The sequence below is a fragment of the Podarcis tiliguerta genome (genome assembly GCF_965153285.1).
Source record: "Podarcis tiliguerta genome assembly, chromosome: 4".
Lineage (NCBI taxonomy): Eukaryota > Metazoa > Chordata > Lepidosauria > Squamata > Lacertidae > Podarcis > Podarcis tiliguerta.
Window position 1 is genome coordinate 47,301,746 of NC_139537.1, and position 17,636 is coordinate 47,319,381.

The following is a 17,636-nucleotide window of genomic DNA, read 5'->3' on the forward strand; positions in this document are numbered from 1 at the left end:
TTAGCGTGATCAAGCCAGGAGCAAGCATCATTCTACGAAATGGAAATGCACAGTTGGTTTTCAGTAGTTGGCAATGTGCGCAGCTCAAGCTGTTTTGAATTATTTCACTCCAGCACATCTGTGGATTGAGAAAAGGACACATATTCTATTTCTAGTTTTAGGGCAGGGGTTGGGCAGGTTTTAGCTACTCAAATGAAGCAGAGGCTTGGATCCTGTGACTCATGCTCATGGGGGAAACTGTTTAGCACACTGATTTATGGGATAACATTTAAATTAAGAAAATAGGTATCTAATATATTGGACAATAAATGTGGATCAGAACATTCTGATCTGGATGCTTTTGTCCCCTTATTTTGGTTGCCCTTCATCTTGCATTTTGTCCTGGTATTGCAATTCCAGAGCTTTCTCTACAGCTCGGATGGGACCAATAATATCTGTGTAACAGAAATTGTAGTTGTCTGGGGCATAGACAGAAGAGTAGGAAGTACTCAGGTGCATCCTGAAATGGGGTAAACCTCTGAGTGCCCTGACAGACATTTAGTTGATGTTCATTATCTCATAACATTACCGACATATACAAACAAATATGTATGTACTAAGCATCTTTATATTTGGTTGGCCTCTCTTTGGTCTTATCCGGCAGAGTTCTTTTTATGTTCTTATAGGCATATGTATATTTTCAGCTTTTAGTACAGTGATTGCCAATATTGTGCCCTTCACAAGTTGTGACCTCCTTCCAACCATTCCCGGCCAGCATAGCCAATGGCCAGGGAAGATGGAAATTGTAGCCCCAGATATCTGGAGGACACCCTTGCACTATAACTTAAATAGTGGTTATGCTGGCTGAGGCTGCTGAGAGCTGAAATTCAACATCTGGAGGCTCAAAGGTTCACCAGCCCTTGTTTAATGATCAATCTGCTCACAGATGTATGAAGATCATGATTCTTAATCCAGATTCATTTCTGTCAGGCAGCTAGTTTTCCTCATCAAGCAGTTGATCATCAATAGTCAGCTTTTATTTTTGTAATAAGACCTTGCTTTGAAAGCATTTCCTTGTAAGTAAATGCCATTGATTGCAATGTGCTTTTCTTTCATTTTAATATATTAAAAGTGGAAGTGTGTTCATCTGAAATCAACAAAAGTATTTCATATTAAGGCACTAGATGTACAAACGTTTCCACTTCAGAATTATGGAAAAGATTTCTTCTTCTTCACCCCTTCATGTACAGGCTTTGATTGTACTCATATCCCACTAAAATATATTTTCCAGCAATTATTAAATACAATTCAAATTTTTCCTGATGACATTTTCTGGGACCAACTCCACCTCCCCTCCCCAGTGTGACTGAACCTCATCTGTTTCCGTCAAAGACCTAAAATACACAGCAAACATATTGAATTTTCTTATCTGAACTTTGTCATTTATTTGCACATCAAAGCGAGCACCTTAACAAAACAAACGTGACTCACATACTTCTCTAAGCAGAAGTGTGCAACAAAAGCTCAACGACATTTGACGGGGGTCTGAGGAATTATATATCAAATGTCTAATTTAAATATTTCTATTGCTTGGTCTTTGTGATATCATGCTGTTTAAAACCTATTAAATTTGCCCTTCTTTCCCCACGAAAGATAACAAGAGACAAAGCAAGGGATGTGAAATGGAATTTTCAGGATCCTATACTTCAGAGCAGTGCTATATTTTTAAAGACAAGTAAGGGCTGCAAACTTTCACTAGGACCCTCAAATAAAAATGATGTAAAGTCCAGAGGTGACAGTTTAATGGGCTCTGGCAGGAGGAAGGGGCGATATAATATGAAGACAGATAGTGTTGAATCCCATGGATAGATTCAGTTACTGACTGTACTGATCAATAATGGCAATCCTGATGGAGATTTACTGTGAAGGAAACATATTTTGGTACTGTCTTAGGCTTGTCTGACAATGCATATTTAAAAGATAGATTGGATGCCCCAAAGCGTTAACCTTGTCTGTTAAGATTTTAGTGCATATTTATATGCACTAAGTTTCATTATCTTTTGTTGTTTGTTCCCTTCTCTCTCTCCCCCCCCCCCTTTTCTCTGGGAAGCACAGTGCCAAGAAGAAACTGAAAGTATTTGGAATATTTATGTCCTAATGTGAAGCCGTTATGCTGGCAGAAAGCTTGTTTATGCCATCATTGGGAAATAAGGGTTGTCCTAAGGTTGTTTTCATTTGTGCAATGGCCAGCTCACCTTAGAACTGATCACACATGTGGTGAATAAGATCTTCATGGATCTGTATCTTGATCTGCTGATCAACTGAAATGATCTGGAAGCTTTTATCTTCACTTCAGTTTTGGGATGTACACCTCAAGAGCTTGTTCCTGCACTATAATAGCACAATCCAGCAAATGTTAAGAAATCTTAAATTGCTTTAATTTCTATGAGATACTTTTGTCTCCTATTGAACTGAATGGAACTTGAAGCCCTTGACTTCTGCTGAACCATAACCCAACCCGAAAGTAAGGTGGCCACTTACACAATACCAAAACGCAGAAGGAGAAATATATAATCAGAAAAGGAGGCACAGATATGATAAAATGGCATGTGCACATTTATATATGCATCCATGAATATTTAGAACTAATACATTTAATTTAAATACAAATACAATGTATTTGTATATAACGATGTATTTGTATAAATTTGTATAATGTATTTGTATAAAACGATGGCAGGTGACTTGTGTGCCTGCACAGTCTGTTGATAGGCAATTTCAAGGCCGCTGCTTTCCCGACTGCTTGTTCTTTTAAACTGGACTTGGCCTGAATAGTTTTTTAGGACACCAAATAGAGGGCTGTGCCCTGTAAAGTAGGACACATGACTGCCATATATGGAAGTCATAGCACTTTGTTCTAATATAACTATGAATATGCACTTGCTTGAGTCTTTCATTATAAATATTTTAATTTTAAACAACTTTCCTTAAAGTAGACATCTTTGTTATTCTGAGGGGTGTCTGTGTGTGTGTGGAAACTTTGGTGTTCTTGAAAGGATAGAATACTGAAGGCCTCCCAAAACTGAACTATCCCTTGGTGGATTATAGAAGAGAGTAAAAAGGTAGATTCTTTAAGACTCTCTATAGATCAATTAACCTCAATTTTGGTAGAAAAGGATGGATTATTTTAACGATCTTATACATTTCTCTTGAGACAGGAGGATTTATTCAGCGCAGAATTAACAACTTAACTTAAATCTCTTTCCAAAATATAAGGTCCTGGGAAATGTGCCAAGGTTAGAAATATTCTGTGGAGGTAGTCATGTGAGTTAAATCTTGGAGTGAATAAACTGAGTAATGTAGCATGCTGAATGTTGGCCAGTACATATTTAATATATACTATGCCTGTCTTCTTCAATCTTCAGATATATTCTATATTAAGTGGTTTGCCAGTCAAATGTGTTACTTCTCTAGAATTAAAGCCAAATGAACATATGAAATTATGTTCTCATATAAAGACATATGGGGCCATGGATTGTGGGGATGACTACAAAACCAAAAAGTACTGTATATGTGCTGCTGGAGCTAGTTGTTGTTGTTACCCTTTTCACATGTAACAAAGGGCTAGTTCATAATGCTTGCTCACAAGTTGTTGCTATGTTGATTACCCTGCTCTTCACCAGCTGGTCCCCAGATAGGTTACAATTTAAAATTCAGAAATTAAAAACAGTTTGTTTGTTTGTTTGTTTGTTTGGCATCTGTCTGTCTTGGGAAACAGTGGAAGAGTGTGTCTTCAGAGGTGCAGGCAAACTGTCTGAGTGTTACAGTGCCTGCTATGGTTATGGAGACCAATATGGGAAAGACATGTTTTGTTGCAGCTAGGCCAGATGATGGTGTCTGGTTGTGCTGATGCAGGTGTACAATGGCATTTTTTTTTCTTTCCAAGCTGCTCCCAGCAGTCATTCTTCCTCTGGTCTCTGCTATGGATACACAACCTGACTGATTGTCTCCAGGCACTGTGGTCATCTGCAAGAGATTCCCCACAGTGGGGTTAATGTCACTAGCCTTCATGTTATGCTTGCAGGCATCTTTGTCATGCAGAGCTGGTCTGCTAACAGGGTCCTTGGGGATCCTGCCATCTTCTAAACTGTGGACATGACCAAGCCAGTGCAGATGTCACTGAGCAGGAGTGTGAACATGCTGGGAATGTGGGTCTGAGAATGCAAATCTTTGTTTGAGACTCTGTCCTGTCATCTGCCCAAAATCTTCCTGATGCAGCGCATGCTGAAGGCACTGAGGAGTTGCTTCTGGAAGGTGGAAGTTGCCCACAACTCACTCCTGTAAAGCAGGGTGCTCAGCACACAAGCCTGATAGACCTTTGTCTTGGGATTGGACATTAGCATCACATTCTCCAGTACCATTTTGGAGAGGTGAGCCGTTGCTGTAGCTGTTTTGCCAGTATGCTTATCCAGCTCAGCATCATAAATATAGCATGGGTTCTGAAAACACACATCTCAAGTGTTAAAGGTTAGGGTAAATATAAGTCTTCAGAATTTGCTACAAGCTGTATAGTGAAGGTGACAGATGTACCTGTTTGGAGAAGGAATTCCACAATTTAAGTGCTGTCACAGAGAAAACCCTCCCCCAGCCCCACAGTGAAATTTTGAGGGCAGTGGCTCTACCAAGAGGGCTCCCTCTGCTGATCTTAACACTTGAGAGGGTCTGAAGGGAGCCTAAGTCATTTGAGACTTTAAGCACTAGCATCAGAACCTTCAGTTGGGTGTGGAAATGAACTGGCAGCCAGCACAGCTGTTTTAGAAAAGTGTCTATGTGAGTTCTAAAAGCAGCCTGAGCCAGTAATCTGGATGTATCAGTTGAAGTGGATTGTATGTGTGTTGATGTATTTGCCCCCATGTCTTGCAGAGTGACATATGACCTCAGGGATGCAGGTGCAGATGCAGCTGTTGGCCAATAAGTAGGAGGTGAGTAGCATCCCATTAGAGGGACTGAACCTTGGATGGTCTGCATGAAAAGCAGATGCCCTAACACTGAGGGTCTTTGCATTTGTGTGTTCCAAAACTAGGCTATCACAAAACTGCTATTCCAGGAGAGCTTTACCAAATCTGTAGGCAATAGTGGGAATGCACTGAAAATATCAGTGTGCCACGCTAATTCAAGAACAAGAATTGGCATGAATTTGGGCATGCTCCAATACAAATTTGGAGCATGCTCCAAAACAAATCCATTTTTTCCTGCATATGTTCAAGTGTTTCCTACCCTGTTGCTGGGTAGAAAACATCTATGTGTTCAAGCAATTATATAATATTTTCTGTGCTCTGTTAAACAGAATAAAAACATCCCTTCCAGTAGCACCTTAGAGACCAACTAAGTTTGTTTAGAGACCAACTTAGTTGGTCTCTAAGGTGCTACTGGAAGGATTTTTTTTTAATTTGTTTCGACCATGGCAGACCAACACGGCTACCTACCTGTAACTGTTCAACAGAATCAGCATATGTGTCATCAATGAGTTTCCAAAATATCCCCTCAATACTGTTGAGATACCAGACCAGTCATTCATAACAACAAGAACAGGAGCTGATAGTTACACCCTGCTTGTCTGAAACAAACGCAAACAGAGAGAGTGAGAGATCTGAAGAGACTTCTGAAGCACTTCTGCATAAAAGCATACTCAAAATGCTATCAAAGAAAAGTCACAGCATGACCTTAAATGATTTGTTTCTACCAAATGAAGCATCAATAAAAATAAATAGAAAATTATAGACAATAAATTTTAATCAGGAATGAACACCCAAACTCTAACGGTTATTTCCAAATGCAAAATTCTTCAACCAGTGATTGCAATAGCCTTGAGAAAATGTAGATGAATTTCTGCTTTAATATCATAGCTACTCTTTATTAGCAAGGAAGATAAGATCAAATTCCTTGAGGGGCACATTTAGTGAAAAATTATTATTATTTCCCCCTCCCGCTCTGAATGTGCATTTCTCATTCAGGATAATAGACTACTTGAGGCTAGGAAAATATGTTTTGTTTTGTTTTGTACACCATATAATCAGGGCTCATTATCAGAGCTTAGAAATGACAGTTGTAATAATACCAAATGTGAAAATCTCCACAAATGTCATGTTAAGGCAACATTTTTCACTTGTTGATGAAATACACTATCTCTGAATTCTGTATACAATGTCACTGGAATTACATGAATATGCAAAATATTTTATATTCTTTGGCATTTTGAGAGAAAATGGAAAGAGGGAACTACATTTTTAATCAACAGGAATTTTTACTACAGCCTATTAACTTGACCTGGATGTTCTTTATTGATGAAGGTTGTAGCAAACATAACACATTGCATAGGAATGGATGAACATCTGAATGGGTTTTGAGCCTTATAAATATTGTACAAGTCTCAGCAACAGAGAGCATTCTTAAAATCCTAAAGCAATGCTTGTTTGGCTATGGTGTGGTCAGCTGCATGATAAATTGTTATGAGATTGTTTTTGTTTACTTCCCATCTCTCCAATATATGCTCATTAAATACAAAACAAAAATAAAAATGTAGACATGCTCTGATGTATACTGCAACCTTTTTTTCTTTTTAAAAAGGCTTTACTGTCCTTTCAGACAACAAAGGGAAAATAGCTTGCAGTTTTTCATACTTTCCTCTTCCCTTGACACCTCTTCACAGTTTCAGTGCCCTCTTTTCCTGGGATCCTGTAGCCTCCTGTTCTTCCTTCATTTCCCCAATACAGCTTCAAGAGTCACATGACTGGATCAATGTACCCTTCTTTGGTGACCCTTTTGGTCATCAATAACAAATCTAAATGCAGTTGCAGAAGACAGAATCTAGCAGAACTACAACCAATAATAATACATGCTCAGACCCACTTTCCGAGATCATCTAGTGCATTTATCAAAGAAGCACCATTCAGCAGAGAATAATGTTAGTATTTAAAACATAATCTTTTTTTATTTTTAAAAGTTGTAGCAATAATAGATCTTTGATCAGAAAAAAACCATTTCCTTTCATAACTTTCTCTAACTTGTGCCCTGAGCAATAGGAAGTTTCTCCCATCACTAATCAATTAACATTGTGCTATAAATTACCATTCATGATGGTAATAACAGCCCTGCCCTTTGAGAGTAGAACCTGACTTTCTTCAAACATCAATGAATGCTTAACTTTCAATGGACAATTTTGGACCAATGCCCTATAGACGCTGTACATTACTTTCCATGGCAACTGTCCCCATGCCATGAGGAGTTCATCTGCAACAAACCACCACATAGAGAATGGGTAGGTATGAAACTGCCAGCATTCATTCAGGCATCCAGCCATTCTTCTTGGGGTTTATGTCTGTTCCACTGTAAATATGAGGATTTGCTAGACTTTTTCTCCATTCTGTTTGGTGTGCAATTTGTAATGTTGTCAATCTCATTTCAGCTTTATGCATCCTGCCCCCCCCCCCCCCCACTTCCCACTATTTCTTCATATTAGATTTTCTTTTCATTTGGTTATGGTCTGGATGCTTCTGTGATATTGTGCCTCTATGAATTACTGCAGGTTCCATTTACCAAATCAAAAATCAGCATGTCTATAGCATGCTGCAGACATTCACCACTGTCAACAAGCTAAAGAATATTGGATTCTTATTTCTCTCCATTTTATTATTTTTTCAGTAGTATCTAATACAGATAGTACCTTCTCTATTTGCATGTCCAAGCCTAAGACCACCTTGGGCAATTTCAGTTTACTTACTACTCTCACCTGCGTGAAATCACATTGAATGGAAGAAGAAAAACCCCTTGCTTCTTTAATATATTTAATTTACATTGGATGGCAACTGCTTTTTGTCTTAGGCTATTGGCATGCAACGATTGCCCTGGCAGGTGCATGATGTGACCCAGAAGAACGGCAAATAAGCAGACAAGACACCAGGTGTTGGGATGAAAGAACCCTGACTGCAGCAGGTAGGGTAAGGGTTGCCATGGCAGTAGGGCCAGGATCAGTTCATCATTCCATACACTCAATGCTGGTGGAATTGGCTCAGCAGGGGTTGGACTGTGCCAAACCTGTTCCTTGGGAGTCGGCCAGCATTGAACCTTGTCATTGTGTAAGCCAATCTGGCAAGGTCTCACTTGAGTGACCTTGGGCGCCTGTTGACCAGCAACCCAAAGTGCACAGTAAAGGCTCTACCTGAGGGTGCACACTTAAAACCTGTGCCATGCTCTGATGGAACAGACCTTTTTAAATGGTGTCCATCCCACTGGTACATGCAGATTAGGATAAGGTTGGCTGCAATTCTGTTTTTCGCAGTTTCCTCTAATCTCAACAGAAAAGCCTGCTGTTTTTGTTCCACTCCAATCCCATACTGGAGGATACAGGAAGCTTTTCCATATGGTGGATGGCAGCTGATAAACTGTTCACTGAATGACAGCTGCTATTGGGGAAAATGTTGTTTTGGCTCTGTATATGTGTCACCTTTTATTCGGTTAAGAAGATATCATAATGCGGTTATATTTAAGGAGGCTTATTACAAGAAAACAAATCTTTATAATGTCCTCCAGAACTGCAGTCATAGCAGTGCTGTGAAGCTTCTGTATTGCCTATAAAAATTACTGATTGAATTAAGGTTCTAGTGCACATTGATTTGGATGACATATTTGCAAATTATAATCTGGAACCAAAATTTCAAAACCAAGAGTGCGGGGGGGGGGGGGGAGAGGGGAAATGGACATTTAGTGGAAGTATTTATCACATTTTTTTCCCTGAATGGCAATTATATACACAGTCATAGGCCCCATCTGCACTATACATATAAAGCACTATCATACCACTTTAAAAAGTCATGGTTTTACCAAATAATATTGGGAGCTGTAGTTTAAAGGTGCTGAGAGTTGTTAGAAGGCTTCTTGCCTCACACAAAGCTGCAATTCCCACTCTGGATTTTTTTTCTTTTCTGTGTAATGGTAATGGGGTTGCTTAACAACTCCCAGCATCCTTAACAAACAACAATTCCCAAGATTATTTTGGGGGAACCATGGCTGTTTAAAGTGCTATGACACTACTTTAAATATATAGTGAAGATGACACCATATAAAAACTTAGTAATATGTTTTGTTTTGGTACTTTCCACAGACCAGTTGGCCACACTTTTGAAGTGTTCAGACAAAAGTCTTGACTCTTGAAAGGTGTTTGTAGGTTCAGGTAACACATTGCACATATGTGGAACCTCTATGTTCCACTCAAACTGCATGGTGGAACTGCAGCAGTGCTTAGGGATGGGGAACAACATACGGTAGATTTGATCCACACTATGCAAGTAATGCTCTGAATAGACCACAGATATGAAACATGCAGATATAATCACATTTAAGAACCTTTCTAGGACATGGCTCATTCAGATTTTCCATAACAAATGGGAGTTACATATAAGTAAAGATGTATGAGACTTAGCTACAGGAGACTTGTTATGGTGAATGGTAGTGCTTGCATCCATTTCTGAAAATCTGTCAAACTTGCTCAGACAGTCTAGAAACAAGACTTCATCATAGTGATGGAAGAGCATACATTACTCCAGGGTGTCCATACCCTGCCTTGCTCTTTTTCCTTCACAGTTAGTCAACCTGATTTCTGTAAATGAAGGGGAGGGTGTGCCACTGGGATTGGTTAACCTTTCCGAAAGGCTGCCTTTTTCTGTGAGCTTTGAGGGACCAAGAATCTATTCTCATCTGAAAGATTGAACACACAGCACAATATTCTATAATCAGCATTCTACTCTTTATCCAAGCCACAACATTATTTTCAATTGATTTCCATATTTAGATTATTTCATTGTTATTGTACCTTGATGATTCATTCTTAAAGGTCGCCTTACACTTAAGTTTAAGTGGGACCTATGTGGTGATAGGAATGGGGGAGAAATTTGATTCACGTTTAAGTGAAACAACCTAATTTTTAGTTTATGAAACAATACAAGGACTGAAGCACAACTGTCCTTTGAAACTTTAGAACCTATTTGAATTTTGCAATATGGTTCTCTATCCAATAATGTGCATAAAAATGCCATTCTGTGTTAAAGTATCTATTTAAAAATGCATATGTTAGTGAAAATGACATATAAGAAACATTATTTCAGGGAAAATTGCTTTGCAAACATCTTATAATAAGATAGAAATGTGTAACAACAGTAGGATAAATGTGTACTGAAAGGCTGATGAATTTTTTAAAACTTTTTTTTAATGCAAAATGAGTTGAAAATGTTTGCTGAACTTAAGACTGGAAAAATGAAAAAGTGAAAGAAACTGAGCTAAGGCACGAAATGACCCTGCAGTTAGGAAGCATCAAAGATTGTGGATGGCAGCAAATTAGTCAGGGTAGTAAAAACAAAAGTAGATTAGGAGGAACTCCAAACAAATTTTTTCCAACTGGGTGAATGGGCCACAAACTGGCAGATGTGGTTCAAAGTAAGTGTAATGCGCTGCACATTGAGGCAAAAAAACCACACATAATTTCACATGGATGCTGATGGGGGTTGAGTTGTTCCAGGCTGAAAATGACCTCTCCCTCCCCATCTTTGTTGGGATGATTTGCCCACCCTGAAATTCAGGGCGCACTGTCAGAAAACGTTTGGGAGCGAGGTATCTAATTCTAGTACTTTTTGGTGAACAAGGATGGCTTACCATTTAAGATATGCTGAAAGAGGGTTTTGAGTTGTGCTGTTGCTTCAAGGGGCACCTTGAAGAGCTGCACTGATTAGCCTGGCAGCAGCATCCTTCACTCTTACAAAATGCCCTAATGGGAATTGCATTGCATTATCACTTTTAGAAATGGCTTGCCTCTTTTCAGTAGCCATGGGCACCTAAGAAGTAATAAATGTGTTTTCTCTTAAGTTAGTTACACATTCTTTGCATTTTGTCATTAAATTTATGCTTTATATGTATCAAGAGATTATTTGTGTGTGCGGCTATATTATTTTAAGCAACAAAAGTAACGAAAAAGTGGCTTGCAATTGAGTTTTAATTCAGAAACATTTCAAGTGCCCTCTTCCGCAATGGTCATGGTACAAGGAAATGTAATGACCTACAAACAACATGACCAAACAGCATGGTGGTCATCAGTATGGTAAAGTTTAAGATCCACTGAATTGAGGAAGAGCTACAATTAGAAGAGACAGTTGAATAAAATGACTTTTCTTCAGCAGCAAAGCTCTGTTATCACACTACCATGCTTCCCCCTCTTTTCTTTTTGCTATACAAAGAATCAGAGTGAAGTAGGAACACTGCCACTACCACAAATTCTCCTTATGTATATATATCAGAAAATACTCATCTCAGAAGTCAGTTTTGAATTGTAAGAGGAAGTCATTTCAGAATAAATATATGGAGAACACTATTCAACAATAAAATCAAAGGTATGATGAAAGATCAGAGTAATCATTTATCAACACAAGAACATTCTTTGACCAGGCTATGCACAGGAGGATGGCTTTGTTTCAAAAACATGAAAAGATTTTTGTAAAGTCAAAAGAAATGTTTTCCCTGATCCCTATCAAACTATGACTTGTTTTAAGTTGTTGGTTATGACTTGTACCAAGTTTGTTCTTTTTGCAAACAAAAGCTCAGCCTTGTATTTCCTTTCCTTTATTTCTGATCTAATCCATTTAATAAAAATTACTTTTGAAGCAGCTAATCTCAATAATGCTGAGATCTATGATGCAGTACTTTTCTCATTAATAATATGGTAATTATGCTGATTTTTTTTTATACTGACACTATAAAATTTCCATTCAATATAGCAATATAGCAGCTGTGATGCATGTTTTAGCTAGGAGTCAAAGAGCTCATTTAAGGAACACCCAAAGTCTTGGGCATATCCAGGAGCATTTCTGCTACACACACACACACACACACAGAGAGAGCGAGAGAGAGAGAGAGAGAGAGAGATGCAAAAATCATATTACAAAGGTTTTGAAAAATATCCTTAGTTTTAAAAATAAATTTTCTATGCAACACAACCCTCCTTCACATGAGTAAATAAATTACTATTATTTGATGACCTGAGATGTTTCAGGTCTGTGGCTATTTGCAGCCTCAATAAAACACTTTACTTTGAGGATATCAACAAACTTGGTGAAAGAGATCCATTTGTAGTTCAAAACTTGGAACAAACTTCCTTTCATTTCCTTTTTTATGGTCCATGGTAAGGCAGTCCCAACATGTATAGGATTTTGTAGTTGTCCCCCTCGGCAGACAAATATCTGCTCTCAGAAAGGGAAGCCTGACCTTTAAAGTTTTTGTGCCCAACTGGCACAATCAAACACAAAATGAATGGAAGCCCAGGGAGGGCCAATCAGAAGAGCCAGAAGGAGTAGGTGGACCAATCAGGAGAGCCTGAAGCTAGAAGACCTTTGAAGAAGCTGTGGCTTGGTCTTTTGGCTGCTTCTGCTCTAGCTGCTGCTGCTGTTCTCCATCCAATGACAGAGGAGGGCAGCAGCTGGGGCAGCAGTGGCTGTTTCAGCACCAGAGGGAACTGGTGAAGTGCCTGCCTCCACAGGTGGTGTCAAGGCTGCAGGGTTTGGAAGCGGCAGCCACAGTAGCAGGATCTGCTGCTCCTGGATCCCACCAGTCTTAAAGGTTGCAGACCCCTGACCTAGGGCGAGCTCAGTGCTTTGATTTGCCCAGGAAGATTTTTCTAAAAAACCTTTTTCCGTTTTAAAACAGACTCTCCATTCCATACCACATCACAAAAAGTGCTTTGCCAGGCTATATAATGAAGGAGAGGCTGAGGGACACAAGCGCCAAACTCCCTTGAGCACAGAGAATTAGTTGTGACTGTCTTTCAATCTATACAACTTTGTAGCCAACCATTGTCTTTCATGTCGAAAGAGAACAAATGTGTTCACAAAAAAAGAGACGATGAACATCTTTCCTAATGATTTGTGACATCTGCCCTTGAGAAAGCTAGTTAATAACCCAAGTGCTGTTTTACAGAGATAAGCTGCAAAGTAAGATCTGAAGATAATAGACATCATCTGATACAGTTGTATTCTTGGTATATGTGGTGGATGTGGGCTGGCTAAAGGTATTTTGCTAACCTTGGTGAAGAATCTTGGATGCCAGGCCCTGTTGGTTCTTGAAAAATATGTCAAATAATAAAACCAACACTATCTTGTTTTAAGTTGTTACAAGAAGTTCAGTGAAACCGTCAATATAAGAATGGGGGCCAAGATTAGCTCTAAAGGTTCAATAAATTCTTTGCCTAGCTGTTTCTCAAACCTAAGCACAAAGAAAAAAAGAACAGGAAAAATATTTGATCTTGAACATACTATTTACTATGAAAACAATATAGATAGAAACTGTACAGTTATTTGGGGTGTTTAGGATCTTTTAAAGATGAACATGAAAGAAAAATCCTAAAAGGCTTTTCTAATATTCTAACTGGAAAGCTGAATGAATAAGAGAACCTAAAGTTATTTATCTGTTGAGATGAAACCAAGTAGAAGGGATATAAAGATAATATTTAAAAGTTTCCTGGAAAGAATATTAAAAATTGAAATATAAAAATCATAAATATGCTAGTTCACTAAATTAATGGCTGGAGAGTATTATATTACTCTGGATGAAACTTAACAGTTTTAAAGCTGTGACCTCTAGAGTTATTTGTGGGAGACTCACAGACCTTCTTATCTGCTGCTATGAATTGTGAGCAGGGATTCATTCAATCTATTTGCTAGCATAAAAAGCAAATGTTAAGAAATCTAGTTGCTTCATCAAGCATGCTTGCTACTGAACCTTAAAATTTCTCATTATAAAAGCCAGTAACCAGAAAAAGTCTTTTACTCTGAGATGACATAAAATTTGACTGTATAGATAGATACACACCATTGAAAAAAATTGTGTGCACATTCTTTAACATGATGTAAAAGGTTTTAGTATAGCAATAAACTTGTAGTGTTTTAAACAAATACTAATGGTCAGAGCTATCTTAACTCTTGCTGTGTATTTAGCTGCAGGATTGCAATATTGTATGACTGAATTTAAATAAATAAAAATAAGCCTATAATTATTTTCAGATGAAATAATTTCTGCTTAGTGAGAGTGCATACATCTGAAGATCTGGTCATATGTGCATAACTAAGGTTTCAAAATGATTGGGGATATGAAGATAGTAGGTTGTAGCACTAAAAGCAAATATTCCATCAGTACAAGGATTTCTTCATGCACATGGGAATTTTCTGCCCCTTTCCTAGCTCTATGTCCTCCAGAATCTGTCCTGGATTCCCCAACCCTCTGCAGCAGATTTGGGCGTGGCTGGGGTATGCATGGGGAAGGAAGGAGGGAAGTTCTCTTGTGTCATATACTTAATGTAATAAATTAATAATAATAATAATAATAATAATAATAATAATAATAATAATAATAATTTATTTGTAGCCCGGCCTCCCCAGCCGGAGCTGGGCTCAGGGCAGTTAACGTTACAAAACTAACACAGTATACAAAGAACATAAGAACATAAAAACAAGCAATCAATTAATTAAAATACATCTTAAAATTAGTTCAGAGCAAATTAAAATCTGGACAGATGGCAGTCCACGGGTAAAATAGAGAGTGGTTAATATTCTCCAGGGCCAACTGTTATCACTGGTCTTATAAAGGACATGTGAGTGGGCTAGGAGGCCTCTTTAATGTTTGTTCTTATACAGAAAGAAAAGAATCAGATTGAACCCCGACCAAAGGCTTCGAGGAACAGCTCTGTCTTGCAGGCCTATGGAAAGACGTCAAATCCCGCAGGGTCCTGGTCTTTTGTGAGTGAGCGTTCCACCAGGCTAGGGCCACAGCCAAAAAGGTCTTGGTCTGGTCAAGGCCAGTCTAATCTCACTGGGGCCTGGGACCTTCAGAGTGTTATTATTTGCAGACCTTAAGGTCCTCCGTGGGGCATACCAAGAGAGGCAGTCCCTTAGGTATGAGGGTCCTAGGCCGTAATGTATGTGTGAAGGGGCTCCATGCAGTGAAAAACCCTCATCTCCATTTGTCAACACTTATATATGCTACCTAGGAGTGGTTTCCTTGGTGGGCAGCAGCTGCATCAAGTGTCTCCCAGCAGCACTTATCAAAAACTTATGCTGCAACTTATCAAAAACAGCTATCATGACAACACATGATGCAGGTGATTTGATATTATTAGTATTGGTGTGCAGTTGCTCAGCACAAATAACCCTCAGGATTCAGGATCCAAATCTAACCAAAACATATTTACGGTGGTGTGGGGAATGATGGTGCAAATTAGCATTTACCCCAGAATTCTATTCCTTAGGACTGAACTCCAGATCAGTCCCATATTTTATAATTAAATGGACATCATACCATACATTTTAATAGGAATATACCTCTAACATTGATGTCATAGAATCATAGAATTTTAGAGGTGGAAAGGACCACGAGGGTCTAGTTTAACCCCTGCAATGCAGGAATCTTTTGCCCAACATGGGGCTCGAATCCATGTCCCTGAGATTTAAGAGTCTTATTTTCTACCAACTGAGCTGTGTTGCAGCACAATGTACCATTGCGTTGCTCACTGAGCAGAGTTATATGCAACAAAGAAGAGACTCTGCATACTTTTTTAGAGTTGTAACTGTATGGAAATTGAATTCACATCTCATATAGAGAATTAAATTGAACTTGGTGGGGCAGTGGAATGGCTTTTCGGTACTTTTGTTTAAAACTGACCAACATATTGCCTAGGGTTTAACCAGCAAAAGCCATTATTTTTATCGGATGGAATTCAACATCACACTCACACAATTGTTCTTTCTGTGAAAGCATGCAGTTTGCCAGGTGGAATGATTCCCCATCTCCTTCTTCCATGCACTTCTTTGGTGGTTCTCCAGACCCCATCAGAGATAATTTCAGGGGGTACAAGAGCAGGAGAGTGGGGAAGACGCATTGCAGAATAAGAAGTCTTTTTGCAGGGTTTCTGCTTATGGAGATGATTAGGCCAATCCCATTTATTTAACAACAACAACAACCAACAACAAACAACAAACAACAACAACAACTGTATTTACATTTTAGAAATAGGGGGTGTAGCCATCTCCACACACAAGCTAAGCACTCCGCTGTGCTGCCTAGATGAGCAGGGGTGATGATGGGATCGCTGCCTTGAGAGACACAGTTTCAAGGTGTGCTAAATGCCCTGAGGCAGCAGCTCCTAACATTGTTGGTTTTCATCACCTTAAGTAAAGCCACTGAGAACTGCTGCTTCAAGATGTTCAATGCTGAGCAAGGTGAAGGAAGTCTTCTAGAACTACCACTTCCATCAAGGGAATATGGATGGAATATTGTAAGCATCAGAAAAAGCCTGGTTTCCCATTTCTGATGGTTGTCATGCTCTGCCCATCTTGCACTTCATTTGCCATTTAAAGTGGCAGAAGCTGAAGATGGTGCTTTTGTGTTTCCGTTTGGATCACTGTTGAAGAGGATGGTAGGCTAGTCCAAATGGTGAACTGAATCAGGGCTTCAGGCAGTCAATGCCCTATTCCTGTTCTATAACTTTATGCTTTTTAATTCACAGCACAATAATTCTGCTGCTATCCAGTCAATTAGGAATGTACCCGAATTTCAAAGCTGCTGAGTAAAAAAGGAAAGAAAGAGCCCTATTTTGGGGCTATACAAACCCCTCTTGGTGCCCTATGTTGAAGTCAGACAGTCATCTGAAGTTAGATGTGCCTTTTTTCTTCCTATTCCCCTCAAACTGAATTTCTTCTGCTTGAATTTATTTTCCCACAAAGGGAACAGTAATGGTAGACATATGTTAGAAACCAGTAAGTGATATTGTTATTTTTATTAAATGTTATTTTTTGTGATTGTAAGTTTTTCAATGATTTTTAATTTTGTATTTAAAATTGCTATAACCCACCCTGGGATCTTAGCTTGAAGGGTTGGTCAATACTACTACAACTACTACTACTACTAATAGTAGTAGTAGTAGTAAAAGGTCATATTCCTGGGATACTTCTTTTCAAAAAGGATTGATGAATCCATGGAAGATAAAGCTATCAATGGCTAAATGTACAATAGCTAAATGTATAATGGCTATATGGTACCTCCATTTTCTGAGGCAATATACCTTTGTATACCAACTGTTGGGAAACACAAGTGGGAAGAGAAGCACTGGTACCTTGAGGTCTTGTCTGAGGGCTTCCCATAGGCATCTGGTTGACCACTGAGAACAGGATGCTGGACTACATGGGCCTTTGACCTGATTCAGCAGGGTTGTTCTTATGTTCTTTGGATGAGGGGAGTGATGTGGTGAAAAAAAGTAAGGTGGCCTCAGGCTCTGTTCCCAAAGGCTTGACTGCTTTGTACACATGTGACTAGGCTTTTATACATCTGGAGATGGGAAAGGCACCTTAAGGGGAAATGTTGTCATGGTAGGTTTCTACATTTCTACTATCTTTTCTACAATTTCAGAATGGCCTTATATGTGATGTAAACTACTTCAATATTGCAAGGAGCAATTGCAGGGATTTTCACACATAAATAGTCTTTCAGGGGTAAGTCACTGAGGGAAAGAGTGATAAATTACTGACAATACAGTAATCAGGTCTCCTACTTTTTAATATAATGTTTCCCGG